Raw genomic sequence first — 13,418 nt, forward strand, 5'->3', positions numbered from 1 at the left:
TTATCAAATATACTGTAATTGCTATCATTTTCAGGGCGTTTTAAAACTCTGAAACTTTTCCCCCTATTTATTATAATTGTACTTCACCAAAGTATCAGCTTGCCTTTCCTTAGCTCCAATGTAATTGACCCTATTAATTGCTAGTTAAAACTTTCCTCCCTGCAGTCCACTGACTTCAACAGAGTTACAACTTGAGTGGTTTCAGCTGATTGAATCTAATTCAGCTATAACGTAAGAAAGTAGCATAATTCTTGCAGTATGTGACAGAAGAAGCAATTGGCAAAGGTGAATTTTTGAGATACTTTGTGGAAATGTAATTAAGTATAGCCTTCTGGTAGATTCTCCTGCTTCAGTGTCTTAACAAAGCTTCTGGATTTTCTGATTGAAGTTCAGCATTTGGGTGGCTTTGTTAACATCAAGTTAAAAGGTTCCAATATAATTAAATAAATTCAAAACCAAATATAATAGGTAGGAATTTTGCTAAAACTGTTTGGAATCTGTTATATGAATGTGAAACAATTTTTAAATCATTTGTCCTTCTGAATGTAGTTAAGACTTCTAAGCTTTGAGGAAAAGTCCTAAATGTCTGAATTAAAAAAAAAAAAAAAAAAAAAAAAAAGCAAAACAAAAGGTTCACACTATTCTTTGATATTGATGGGGACAAAGATTATGCCAAAATAATGCATGCAAGGTCTATCTGCATTTTGGTTTTCCATTTCTAAGTTCTAACTTGTTATGATGGATGTTGGAATGACTCTTTGTTAAGCTCACATCACTTTGATATATCACATAATGACATTTTGTTAAGCTGTCAGAAGACTAGATTAGTGTGTATCTTCAAATGCAGACCCTGAGATTGGAGAAGGTGCAAAAAATTTGGAATGAGCTCCAGTTTTAAGCTGAGAAAAAATATACATACCAGCATTGTTGCTGTCTGTAGACAATTTTAGTTGAGCTGTCTACAAATGGGGAAATGCTGAAGTGATCATTTGCTGTGTGAATGTCTATTTAGCTGCCTTTCGTATTAACAAGCTTAAAACCAAAAGATGGGCAACAGAAAGGTCCATGACAGTGATCAAATACAAAATCAGTTAGAACTAACAATAATAAAAGCTGCATATTAGATATGGATTGGTTACATCGGTGAGATGACAAAATTACGTCTCTGTCTTACTGGTGGTGCTTGTACTTGCTAACAAAGTAATGCATGACCTTGTTCTCAGAGCATATTTGCTGTCTTTATGTGGGTAGAAATATGTGAGTGTGATAGACTGACACTTAAAATCTGCATTATATTGCCCTTTGGGAAGGACTAAGGGGCCAGAGAGTTTTCTTGCATATTTTAGAAGATTCTTTCTGTTAGCATGAATGGCTTCCTGACTTCATAACTATTCAGGATACATTACCATAGATGATAGCCAGCCTTAAAGGGATCTCTGCATCACTGCAGAGGTCACTGGATCAAGGTGTCTGCCAGGACAATGAGCAGTATGAACATATCATCTCTGAACAGCTGAGGATTGAGTGTCCTGGAGCTCCTCAGATATTAAACTACATGACATATCCTCACCAGACATATGGATGAACTTGTCATGTTAGTTTGTTGGTCAGCCCAAGGGATGATATAACAATTATTCAGTAAAGTTCAGGATTTTCTGTAAAATACTGTCAATTACATCATACTGAGCTGAAGAAAAAATCCTATACCTGTAAGATTCAAAACTAAATGTAAAACAAAATGTAATTAATTTTGACAGATTAGTGCCTGAAATGTCCAACTAAGAGTTTATTTAGCATGTGTTCTTATGGACCAGTCAGCATAAGTGATAACGAGCACCTCATAGAATCCCAAAGAAAACAGTATATTCAAAGCTGGTGAGTATTTACATAGTTAGTTAACAAAAGTGGAAGAGGCACTGTGTAAACCCACCTACTGAAAGAAGCTAGAAAAGATTGCAAAATCAAAGAATCATTAGAATGGTTTGAGTTGGAAGAGAGCTTAAAGCCCACGCAGCCCCAGACCAGTGCTTTGGGCAGGGCTTCCAGGCTGCAAGTGCACATTGTTCAAGGTACAAGAATATTGCTGCTTTAATATATTCCAAGGACAGGGAGTTCATAAGCTAACTTCTGTGCTTCAGTTCTGACCTTATTGAGGTAAAAGAAATGTTTGAATAGTCTTTAAAAATGCTAGTAATTTAAATGATAAATGCTGCTAAGTTCTTTTCTCCTTCGTGCCTAAAATTTACACAAAATCTTCCATTGAAGTATGCAATCAAGTACCTAGGCAGCTGCATTTAGATTTACATCTACTGCCAAAACAATATATCTTTCAGATAAGAATTTCATGTGTGACTCTTAATAATAATGTTTTAAATTCAAAGACTGATTCCATCTGAATAATGAAGCAAGATAGCCAAGAAAATAGATATGAGCCTGACGACACAAATTCATTAAAATAAGAAAAATCCATGGAACAGTGATGATAATGAGAAACCATTGAGTATCATTTGACAACCTGAAAACAATGATTACATTTATGGCTAGCTGCATGGAGGGGTCTGTTTTACTATTTTTATGGTCTTTCTCTCTCTAAATCAGAGGGATAAAAAAACTGTGGCATCTCAGTTGCTCTCATTACCATGGGCATACAGAATCTTAGTAATACAAAAACTAAGTCTGATGGCTGTATAAGGAATAATGCTTTATTTTACTTAAGTAAAGATTAGCATTGATGATTGCCCTTATTCCTGTACTATATAATTATTTAGTAATGACAAATATTACCACTTCAAGAAGGCAATTTAATGTAATCAAGATATTCTCCTTTCTAATTTTGCTCTTGGTTTCCATTTAATTTGCAGATAGTGTATGTGTTACCTGTCTTCATTTTAGAAATAAGTTGTCCATACAAAATCTGCTTTTAAAATAATTGTTTGAAGATGTGCAATCTTTGTTTTCCTTGTTAAAATATTTTTACCTTCTTCTGAGTATAATGAACTTCCATAGCAAGTGCTGATGAGATGCATGATTGCCCATCAGTTCCTTGCCCCTTTCTTCATTGCTTATACTGTTCCTTTTTTTTTTTTTTTTAGCAAATCAACTTAGTAGTGAGCAAAAAGTGGCACCAATGCAAGAGCCAAATCCATCCTATAATGTCTGTGTATTTGCCTGCCTGCAGGGCTGCACTCATTCTCTTGACAGACCATGGGATGTGTCACGGAGTTGACCAGATCAATCTATGTCTGTGACAGGGGCGGCAGGCCTCTGCCCTCCCCCCCCACCCCAGTCCCACAAAAAATGGGAAGGAAGGAAGGGAGGAAAAGAGCAGTGGCAACAATCTATGGAGGAAAACTTATTTTACTATAATATTGGAATGCAAGATAACACAATATATACAATTTAATTGAAATTGAGATTAATAAATCAGACAAGATGAGAGAGAGAGTTCCCGGGACCGAGTCAAACCTGAAAAGCTTGGAACGGCCAGGAAAGCACCCTCCAGCACCCACTGCAAGGCAGCAAGAGAGCGCCCCCCCCACCCGGAAGGGCCAGATCCCGTGACTGCTGTAATGTACAGGGATAGGTACTTGGAATTGGGGCAGTGACACTTTAATGCCCCGTGCACTACATGATGTTTTGATGTGGAATACTGAAACCCAAAAACAAAAAACAAACAAACAAAAAAATGTAGAACCATGACAGGATGTTAGGAGTACTGAGAGGGCTCACAGGACAAGCTGATGCTCTGTATATTTCCAGCCAGAGACAAGTTTTATAACTGATCCATCTCCATTGACTTCCGTTGACTATGGAAAGACAAAAGGCACTGCCTGGGACACAGCAACCTTTTGCTGTTGGAGCGCAGATGGCATGGAAGAGCTTTATGTGACATAAACTGTCACAAATCATTCAGTGCAGTAAAGTTCGCTGTTGAGACCTGTTTTCTTTAAGCTTTCAGTCTGTCACTGTCTTTTGAAAACTAGCATAGAACCAGCAAGCCCATTTCCATCAAAAAATGAAAGTCCTGTTTATTCTTCCATTTTCTCCCACCAGGTAATTTCATTCTATAACATCACCTCAGATATTATAGTAGAATTAATGAAGAAAGTAGATTTTTAAAAAGGTAAGTGAAAAGGAAAGGGATGCTTTCAGACTAGACATTTGCCACACCTGAGTCTGCTGAACTTCCTAGGTACAATATGAAGCCACTCACTTTCTGCACTATAGGCACAGATGTTCTAAGATGTTTTAATATCACCTCATTATACAGACCTGTAGTTGATTTGAATACCACTAACATTCACTGCTGAGTCCTGTATGGACCATAGCGAGTGTTTCTTTGAGTCTGACTGAGAGCTCAGACTAAAATGCTGTTAGAGACAAAGAACATCACTTTACTTCCTGTTTTCCCGAAGCCTTGATGGTTATTCTGTTTCTAATGGTTTTCTCTTGATTTGAGATACATCATTTAATAACTTTTTTTAAAGTTAAACTAATGAGGTTATGAATCACAAATCTCCCATTTGGCCAGTACTGCCAGTACTTGGTTCACCTGTTTTTTAATTTGTCGTTTGGAGGAACTACTGATTGAAGTAAAGTTCTGCTTGAAAATATAAAATCTTATGAGTCTGGGAACTTTGTCTTTATGCCTTGTAAATACTGAAAGTAGCCTGTATTTTGACCTATTTTTCACTAAAACCATATGATTCATTCTGTTTACTCTGTATCAAAGAGAAGACTTTCCTATTTTTTTTGTTAATTTTACAGTTACCTAGCGACACTTTTAAAATTCTTTTGTTATTACAAGTACAGCAACTTTGTCTTTGCCTCTTTCACTGTAAGAGTTTTAAAGATGACCTCTTCTGATTTTTCAGACACACAGAAAACAGACAAAACCGTGAGATGTCAGGACTCTGAACTTCTGTAGATACAAGACATGGTAAGGAGTGGTGAATGTGTGAAAATATGCTTATCTACGCATTAGTAGATGCGAAGAAGAAACGTCTGTTTCTTCTTCTATGAAAAAAGTAATGAGAGAACTCTGCCCATGGCAGGGGAGTGGGAACTAGATGATCTTTGAGGTCTGACCCAAGCCATTCTATGATTATATTCTATAAAATATCACAGAACAGAATCATAGGATCATTAGGGTTGGAAAAAACTTCTAGGATCTTCTAGTCCAACCATCCAGATACCACCAATATTACTCACTACACCATGTCCTTAAGTGTTACATCTACATTTTCCTTAAACACCTTCAGGGATGGTGACTCTGCAACTTCTCTGGGAGTCTGTATCTCAAGAAGGATTTCTAAGAATGTCAAATGATGATACATTTCTTTATTATCTCTGAACATACACAATTTTTCAGGTATAGTTACAAGCAATCCCACTTAATGTGAACTTGTCTGGACAACTGATTGCTTAGTATTTCAGTTTGTCTCTTGTTACTTTTTGTATCCAAACATTCAATATTGAATGATGATTTTGCTCTTGCACAGTTCCCAGTAGTTTTACCCTTCTATTTTTAAATATTGTTGTATGTAGGTCACTTTTAGGTGCTTTATGAAGCATTGTCGTTAAGCTATTGCATTTGAATTGTTATGAAAACCAAAGATTTGGGGATTTTGCCATCTTTGTTATTTAGAAGCTATGTTTGTGCACTATTGGAAAAGTCACTTCTTTTCAAGCTACAAATACCAAAAACAGAAATAAAAACAAGCATGCGGTGGCATAAAATGACCACAGGCCAACAAAAAAGCGAGAAAAATGTTCTCTCACATCACATCTTTGTTATGAACTAATATCAAAAGATTTTAGAGTTCAGCTAGGCAAAGAGATATTTAGTTAAGCAAAATAATGAGTTCTGCTATGCTTTTCATCTTCAAAATGTCTTACAAAGGTTAAACCTTTAAAATACATCTGTGAAATGAAGCGTTATATTACTAGTGTTACTTTTTTCCCCTCAGTTGAAGTAGATGTTGAATGTTTAAACGTCCAGAGCTGCAGAGAAGGTTGATTAGATTTAGGACTGAAGTTTGTGAACTTCTCCTGCAGTGCCTGCACTTCTCAGACTGTGCTTGATGTTCTTCACTAATTTATAGTCCACCATCCATTGGTCACGTCCTTCTTTCCCTAGTGTGTCTACAGCTTTCCCTTGCACTTGTGCGTACCTACACTTACTGGGTAAGGCTGCCATAACCCTCTAGGTACACCCTCACCTGCCTACATTTGACTTTTCAGATCCCTTTATTTCCTCTGGCACTACTTTACAAAAAGATCAGTTCTAGAACTCAGCAAAACTCTCAGTTGAAATTGTTTTGTGGAGCCTTGATGAAACCACCATAAATGAATTTGATCCCACATTATGTATAGCCCTCATGAATTTACATAAAGGAGCTCTACATATGAAGGCAGACAGTGACTCACCACCTCCCATGTTTGCATCAGTCTTAGAAAGATAACATCTGTACCAGGTGGCCCAGGGATGAGAATGGAAGTAGAAATTGCGTCTGTCAAATACCTGTGAGAAAGCAAAATGTCATAATTATATACTCCGTAAGTTTCAGTGAAAGAGATCTCTACTTCAGGAGAGGAAAACCTTCTTTCAGAAGTTTTAAACTGTAATTTGCAGGATTTCTTCAGCTAACTGGTAATGGCTATTTAAATGCTTAGAGATCAACATCAGGAAAACCCTACAGTTTGTAAAAGTATGTAGCTGGTAATATGTTTGTAGCAGGGTAGTAACCAATAAAAACCTGGTAGGATTTGACAGTCCAGAAAAGCCTCTACTTGAAAAGCTCAAGAAATTATAAAAAAGGACTTAGAACCTCTGGAGATAAACAATAAAAAGAGGAGGAAGTCTGTGATGATTAGCCTTGCTAGCAAGTTTAGTGCATCATATGCTATATATATTAGTACCCAAGTGCATCTGTGAGTTTTTGGATGTCCTCAACTCTGACTGCAGTGGGAGCCCAAGACACTTGGTATTTTGCAGCCTTAGGCTTCTTGTTATTAATCTGAGGATGCACAGAATCACAGAATGGCCAGGGTTGGAAGGGACCTCAAGGATCATGAATCTCCAACCCCCCTTCCACAGGCAGGGCCACCAACCTCCTTCAATGCTAGACCAGGCTGTCCAGGGCCCCATCTAGTCTGGGCTTGAACACCTCCAGGGACAGGGCATCCACAGCCTCTCTGGGCAGCCTGTTGCAGCACCTCACCACTCTCTCTGTGAAGAACTTCCCCTGATATCCAACCTAAATCTGCCCTCCTTCAACTTGAAATCATTTCCCCTTGTCCTGCAGTTATCAACCCTTTCAAAGAGTTGTTTGTAGGCTCCTGTTTGTAGGCTCCCTTTAGATACTGAAAGGCTGCAATGAGGTCACCCAACAGCCTTCTTTGAACTGCAGGACATTGTTTCTTGCTTTGTCAAAATATCAATTTTTTTTTAATATGTGATTCATAATAATTAACTTGCCTAAAGAAGAAATATACTGCAAAGGTGTACCATAAAAAGTGGAAATATAAATAATTATATAAATAATATAAATATAAATAAGTGGCTGATTTAATTCTGAATATGTTTAAACGGCTAATGTACTTAAAATGCAGAAAATCAAATACTGAAGGCAGCTTTTGTTTCAAAGTAGATGATCAGTAAGAAAAAACAGTAAAACAGAAGACGAAGTTACAGAAGACCTATGGAAAGATCATTAATTTCTTAGCAATAAAAAAGGACTAATAATTTTTTGGGCATTATCTAATAATGCAAAAGTTCTATGAACAGTTGACTGTGACTTGGCACCAGATCAGTTTCCACAGCACAGAGCCCTCTGGGGAGTTTAATGAAGATGGTTACTGTCCTGTTTTACCTTCAAGAAGATAATGTGGCTGATAGCCTAGCTGAAGTGCCTCTACACCAGTGCACACAGCATAGGAAATAAGCAGGAGATAGAAATTGCAGTGCAATTAGAAAGCTGTGACCTAAATGGCATTACAGAAACACAGTAGGAAGAATTGCAGAACTGAAATAATATGGTTGAGGGAAACAAGCTTTTTGGAAGGGATAGGTCAGGCAAAGGGGATAGAGCAGTTACCCTCTATGTTAAGAAGTGGATAGATTGAGAAGAGCTGCCTCTGAGAAGCAGCCATGATCAGGTTTAGAGCTTGTGTGTAAGAATTAGGGATGGGGCCAATAAAGGACATCTAGTGGTCAGGATGTATTATAGTATGCTTGATCAAGGAGAGCCTCCTGACAGGCCTTCTTTCATTAGCTAGAAGAGGTGTCAAGCTTGAAGGCTCTCATCCTGATGGGGAATTTCAACCACCTGGATGACTGCTGGGAAAACAACACAGCTAGCTGCAAGCAATCCAGGAGTCTTGTGGAGTCTGTTGAGGATGACTTCCTGGTCCAGATACTGGACAGACCAACTAGAGGCTGATGTGATTGCCAAACCACTCTTCATCATGTTTGAAATGTCATGGTTGTCAGGCAAAATTCCTGGTGAATGAAAGAGAATCTCACTCATTTTCAAGGAAGAGAGAAATGAAGTTCTGGGGAACAATGGGCTGACAAGCCTTGTGTATGTGCCTGGATAGATAATGGACAAGATCCTCCTGGAAGAGTTGTTAAGGTACAAATGTGGAAGTGATCCAAGACAGTCAACATGGTTTCATCAAGAGTAGATTGTGCCTGACCAATCTGTTGACCTGTTACAAAGGAGTGATGGCACTGATGGACAAAAGAAGGGCAACTGGTGTCATCTTCCTGGACTTGAGCAAGGCCTTTGTTGAGTTCCCCCAGCACATCCTTGTCTCTAAATTGGAGAGAGATGAATTTGAAGGCTGGACTATTTGGTGGGTAAAGAATTGGTTGGATGGTTTCAGGCAAAGGCTTGTGGTGAACAGCTTAATGTCCAGGTGGAGGCTGGTGACAAGTGGTGTCCCCCAGGAGTCTGTCTTGGGGCTGGTGCTTTTCAACATCTTCACTGATAAAGATGTTGACAGATAACAGATAGTGGGATCAAGCATAAATTATTCTTAACAGAACATCCAGGTTGCACTTAGACAATTTAGAGACTTTGTTTGGCTTTTCTAGAGGATAAAAAAAGTTCTGTTCCTTGCCAAACTCTAGATCCTTTTCGTACAGTCCTTCTCTCAATATTCTACACTTTTGTTATCCTCCTTTCCTTTCAACTTCTGTATCCTTATATTTTTTGTCTTCATTATCTTTTATTGCTGTAAGATGGCTCACTGCACAGAAACCCTTCTTAAAAGCGCTCCCATTTTCCCTATCCTGAACATCTAATGCAGAAGTATTTTCAAAATATGTGCGTTTATTTAGTTGAAAATTTCCCAATTGGCTCACAGTCCAGTAAGCCACACTCTCATATGAGCACGGAGAGACTCCTCTGAAGGAGACCTGGAGGCCACGTGGGCGCTTAATAATTTGGATCTTGTTATCTAGCCTGGTGTTCTGCTAGGCATTCCTAGGAAGGCAGATTTACAGACTGCCTACCAGCTCTTGCTAAGACCTTGTTTGAAGGTGAGGGGAAGATGGATGCGAGAGCCCTTGTTGATGATATAGCAGTGTGAACATAGCTGTTTTACTTTTCATTGTTTTAGACTAATTAAAATGTAAGTACTTTGGGATAAGGACCTAGAGATGCAGACGTATACTGAACAGACATTGCCTTAGGAGAATCCAAGATAGCCAGCAGGTATAATTCATATGGGATTATTTCTTTTAGCTTTCTAAGAACAGCTGAGAAAATAAGTAACATTCAATCAGTAACTGGGACTATTTCTGGAGCAGTGACTCCAATAAATTGAGAATAGAAAGGAAGAGAATACAGAACTGCATGAATTCGGACTTTTGGAACCATTCAGAAGTAATTTACAAACAGGATATTTTTTTGTTGCGGCAGAAAATCCTCAGGCAAAAGGAAAACTTACGAAATTACTCCAAACCCTTTAAGCTCATCATTTCATTAAATACATTGTAGCCAAACTTTTAGCAGATGAACAGGGTCTACTTCTGCCTATTGGGAATTGGTATCTCTAAATGTAAACAAACTTCTTTTTTACCCAATATAAAAACATTTCACAACTGCTCAAAAGGCCAATAATCTCAATTTGTGCATGGCAGCGGCTGTATTTAGGGAAGTAGTTTGTGCAGCAGAAGTAATTCTGGAGGCTAAGAATTTCTGGACCTGCCTTCATCTCTGAAGCATATTCATTGATTCCATTGCTTTTGAGCCTCAGATTTCTTTTGCTTCAGGTCTAAATGTTTATTACCTCAGATTGAAGTCTGCCAGTAATCAAAAAGCAGGACTCTCAATTCCAAGTCTTTTGTCCTAGCAATGACACCTTGGCATTGAAATTATGAAGGCTTTGATCTTGTGAAAGACAGGAGCAAAATTCCTGTGAAATGTATGGAATACAAAGACAAGCTTTTTTTTTTTTTGCTTTTTTTTTTTTTTTTTTTTTTTTTGTGTGTGTGTGTGTGTGGTTAAAAATAATATCTGCAATAATTCCATGACAAAACTAAAATTGCCTATCTTACTCTGTGGAGGATGCTAAATAAGAATTTTTAAATTGTATCTTGTGCTAAGGTAATTATGGAAAAAAATTCAGCTTTACATGAATTTGACAGCTGTTTTAAAAGCTCAACTGGCAACCATTCACTACGGTGCTGAAGACCTATGTTCAAAATCTCATATAAGGGCTTGTCTTCTAAAAGCTAGCTAAGACTTGAGATTGCATAACAAAAATGACAGCCTTAGTGCAAAGGCAAATTGAAATCAATCTGTGATATTGAAATGTTTGTGTTTCCTGTATAAAGGGGACAAGGAATTAGAAGGTAATGCTACCCTGAATGGCTTGATGTCCCCACTTGGGGACATCAATTTACAGTGACTTAAATGTACACTGGCTGCTTAGATACACCAGAAACTGACAGATCAGTACAGTCCTATAAATCTTGAACAAGTATAGCTTTTCAAAAACAACCTTTCAGGAGAAGAAAAAGCCCAAAATAATGACAGTGCACTGACAGTATAATAAAGAGGAATTCGTTATTCTGACTGCAGGGTTTGACAGAGACCAGAGGGCAAATGCATAAAAAAGGAAAAAAGAGCCTGTGTTCAAATGTCATAAAATCCCTGCCTCAATTGAAAGAAAAATAAATATTCTCAAATTATTTTATATGAGCATAATAATAAATAAAAAGTTAATTTATCTGATCATGGCAAATATTTCTGAGCACAAAGCTGAGGATGCAGTGTTATCATATATGATATCATCTGAGTACAAATAAACGCTTTTTAGGGTTGTCACTGCCATGAAAATAAATGAAGCCTATTACATCTGATGGTGAGGAAAAATGGAGCAAAAATTAAAATGAATAGTGAGTGAAGGGTTAAATAGGTAGGATGGTCTTTGGGAGTAATTTTTCTTGACAATTTTTAGGTTACCATTTAATTGTAGAAACAAATCTGATTATTACTATTTCTTTTATTACTGGAAAAGAATAATAGCAGCTCACAGGAATGACTACTTCTATATGCAGACATAAATTGCACCCTCAGACAAGATCTCAATCCCACAGAGGAACAGAAATAAATTGAAAACCCAGTTGTTTTTCTGAAGATATTTAGTTCTAAACATACGTTCTTGCATAATTTGTCTTCCTATTACTATTATAACTTTAGGGATTTTTTTTAAGGGTTTTTTTTTTTTTTTTTTTTTAATTGAATGCTTTTGTGAGGAAGAAGGATTTTTTGAGTTTTTGTTCCCTTGATATTTCCTATGCAAAGTTACAATCCTCATGCAGCTTGTATGAAGAGGATTAGAACATGTCATCACTAATTGCAGATGAGGATTTAATGCAGAGACGGTCAGGAGAAGAAGATAAATGAGATTGCCCCACCTGTCTTTATTCAGACTACACAGACATTTTGCTTCTGCCACTGCTGCTCCAAAGATTTTGCTTGGCTTTCATATCTCTTATCACTACATAGAAAGAGAAAATTTTTGTTGAATATAATGAACGACTGATTTTTCTATTGCTTGTGCTCATTATTTCTAAGGATCCATTTCTGCCCTAAGAACCACAAAGACTTAGTTGGTCTCACACACACAAAAAAAAAGCAGGTGGAAAAAAGAATAATTTATGAATTAAAAAAAATCCCAGATTGCAGTTGCTTTTTTTTCCTGTTTCTGTTAGACAGTAAACTTTGGAGTACTGGCATTGATCTTCTAGTATGCCATAAGAGTGCGTCATATGATGATAGAAACCATCTGCAAATATTACTGTTATTTAATGTCAACAACAGGTAGTAGTAATTTAACTAATATGCTTTAGGAATTACATAAGTAGCAATAGAACAAAATAATGTCAGCTTGCATTTCCCATTGTTTTGTTTCAAGACAAATCAATTGCAAAACACAAATCAAAGTAATGGATACACGTTGTAGACAATTTTGGGTCCCAAGAATTAATGACTGAGAGAACTTTCTCTCATAAATATTATACAATAAAGATCCAAAAAGCTCCCATGTGAGGCCTTGAACTACTTGGAAGGACATTTTATATTAGTCCTAACGTTTTTTAATGGGTTAAAAACTAACGAGTAAGACAAAATGAGTAAGACCAAGTAGTCCAAGTTACATTGCAATTCTCTGGATGGATCATTCTTCACTAAACCATGTAAGTAAAGGACAGAAGTTACTGTCCCTTAATTTGCTTTAAAAAAGATAATTTTCTTTCGAAGTCTACCTCAGGCCTTTCAATAAGACAAAAAAGTGACTCAGCAGTTTCAAAATATGATCGAGGCAGTGGGAATTTCATTATCTTCAGTCATCTAATGAGAAACAGAATTTTGTTACAATTTTGTTTTCAGGACTTATCAGCCCCTGTACTCAGCACTGGTGAGGCTGTACCTTGAGTACTGTGTCCAGTTTTGCGCCCCCCCCCCCTCTGCAAGAAAGTCATTGGGGGCCTGGAGAGTGTTCAAAGAAGGGCTACAAAGCTGGTGAGAGGTCTGGAGCACAGGGCTTATGAGGAGCAGCTGAAGGAGCTGGGATTGTTCAGTCTGGAGAAGAGGAGGCTCAGGGGAGACCTTATTGCTCTCTATAACTACCTGAAGGGAGGTTGTGGTGAGCTGGGGGTCAGCCTCTTCTCTAGACAAGTGATAGAACTAGAGGGAATGGCTTCAAACTGTACAAGGGGAGATGCAGGCTGGATATTAGGAAATACTACTTTTCTGAAAGCGTGATCAGGCACTGGAATGGACTGCCCAGAGAGGTGGTGGAGTCACCGACCCTGAAAGTGTTCAAAGAACGTTTGGACATTGTGTTGAGGGACATGGTTTAGTGAGAGCTATTGGTGATAGATGGATGGTTGGACTGGGTGA

General features: G+C 37.6%; 1 protein-coding gene across 3 annotated transcripts in view; it reads right to left on the reverse strand.

Moving 5' to 3' along the window:
- The window catches only part of HTR1F (5-hydroxytryptamine receptor 1F), a 113,008-nt gene that overhangs the window by 51,334 nt on the left and 48,256 nt on the right, over nucleotides 1–13,418 (reverse strand). For all 3 annotated transcript variants that reach the window (XM_042810911.1, XM_042810913.1, XM_042810912.1), the window contains exon 2: nucleotides 6,430–6,523. The gene's annotated coding sequence lies outside the window, so the exon portion shown is untranslated. The remainder of the gene's footprint in view (nucleotides 1–6,429; nucleotides 6,524–13,418) is intronic.

This window comes from Centrocercus urophasianus, unplaced genomic scaffold (genome assembly GCF_019232065.1).
Source record: "Centrocercus urophasianus isolate 14NV4802_14NV808 unplaced genomic scaffold, USGS_Curo_1.0 seq_12, whole genome shotgun sequence".
NCBI lineage: Eukaryota > Metazoa > Chordata > Aves > Galliformes > Phasianidae > Centrocercus > Centrocercus urophasianus.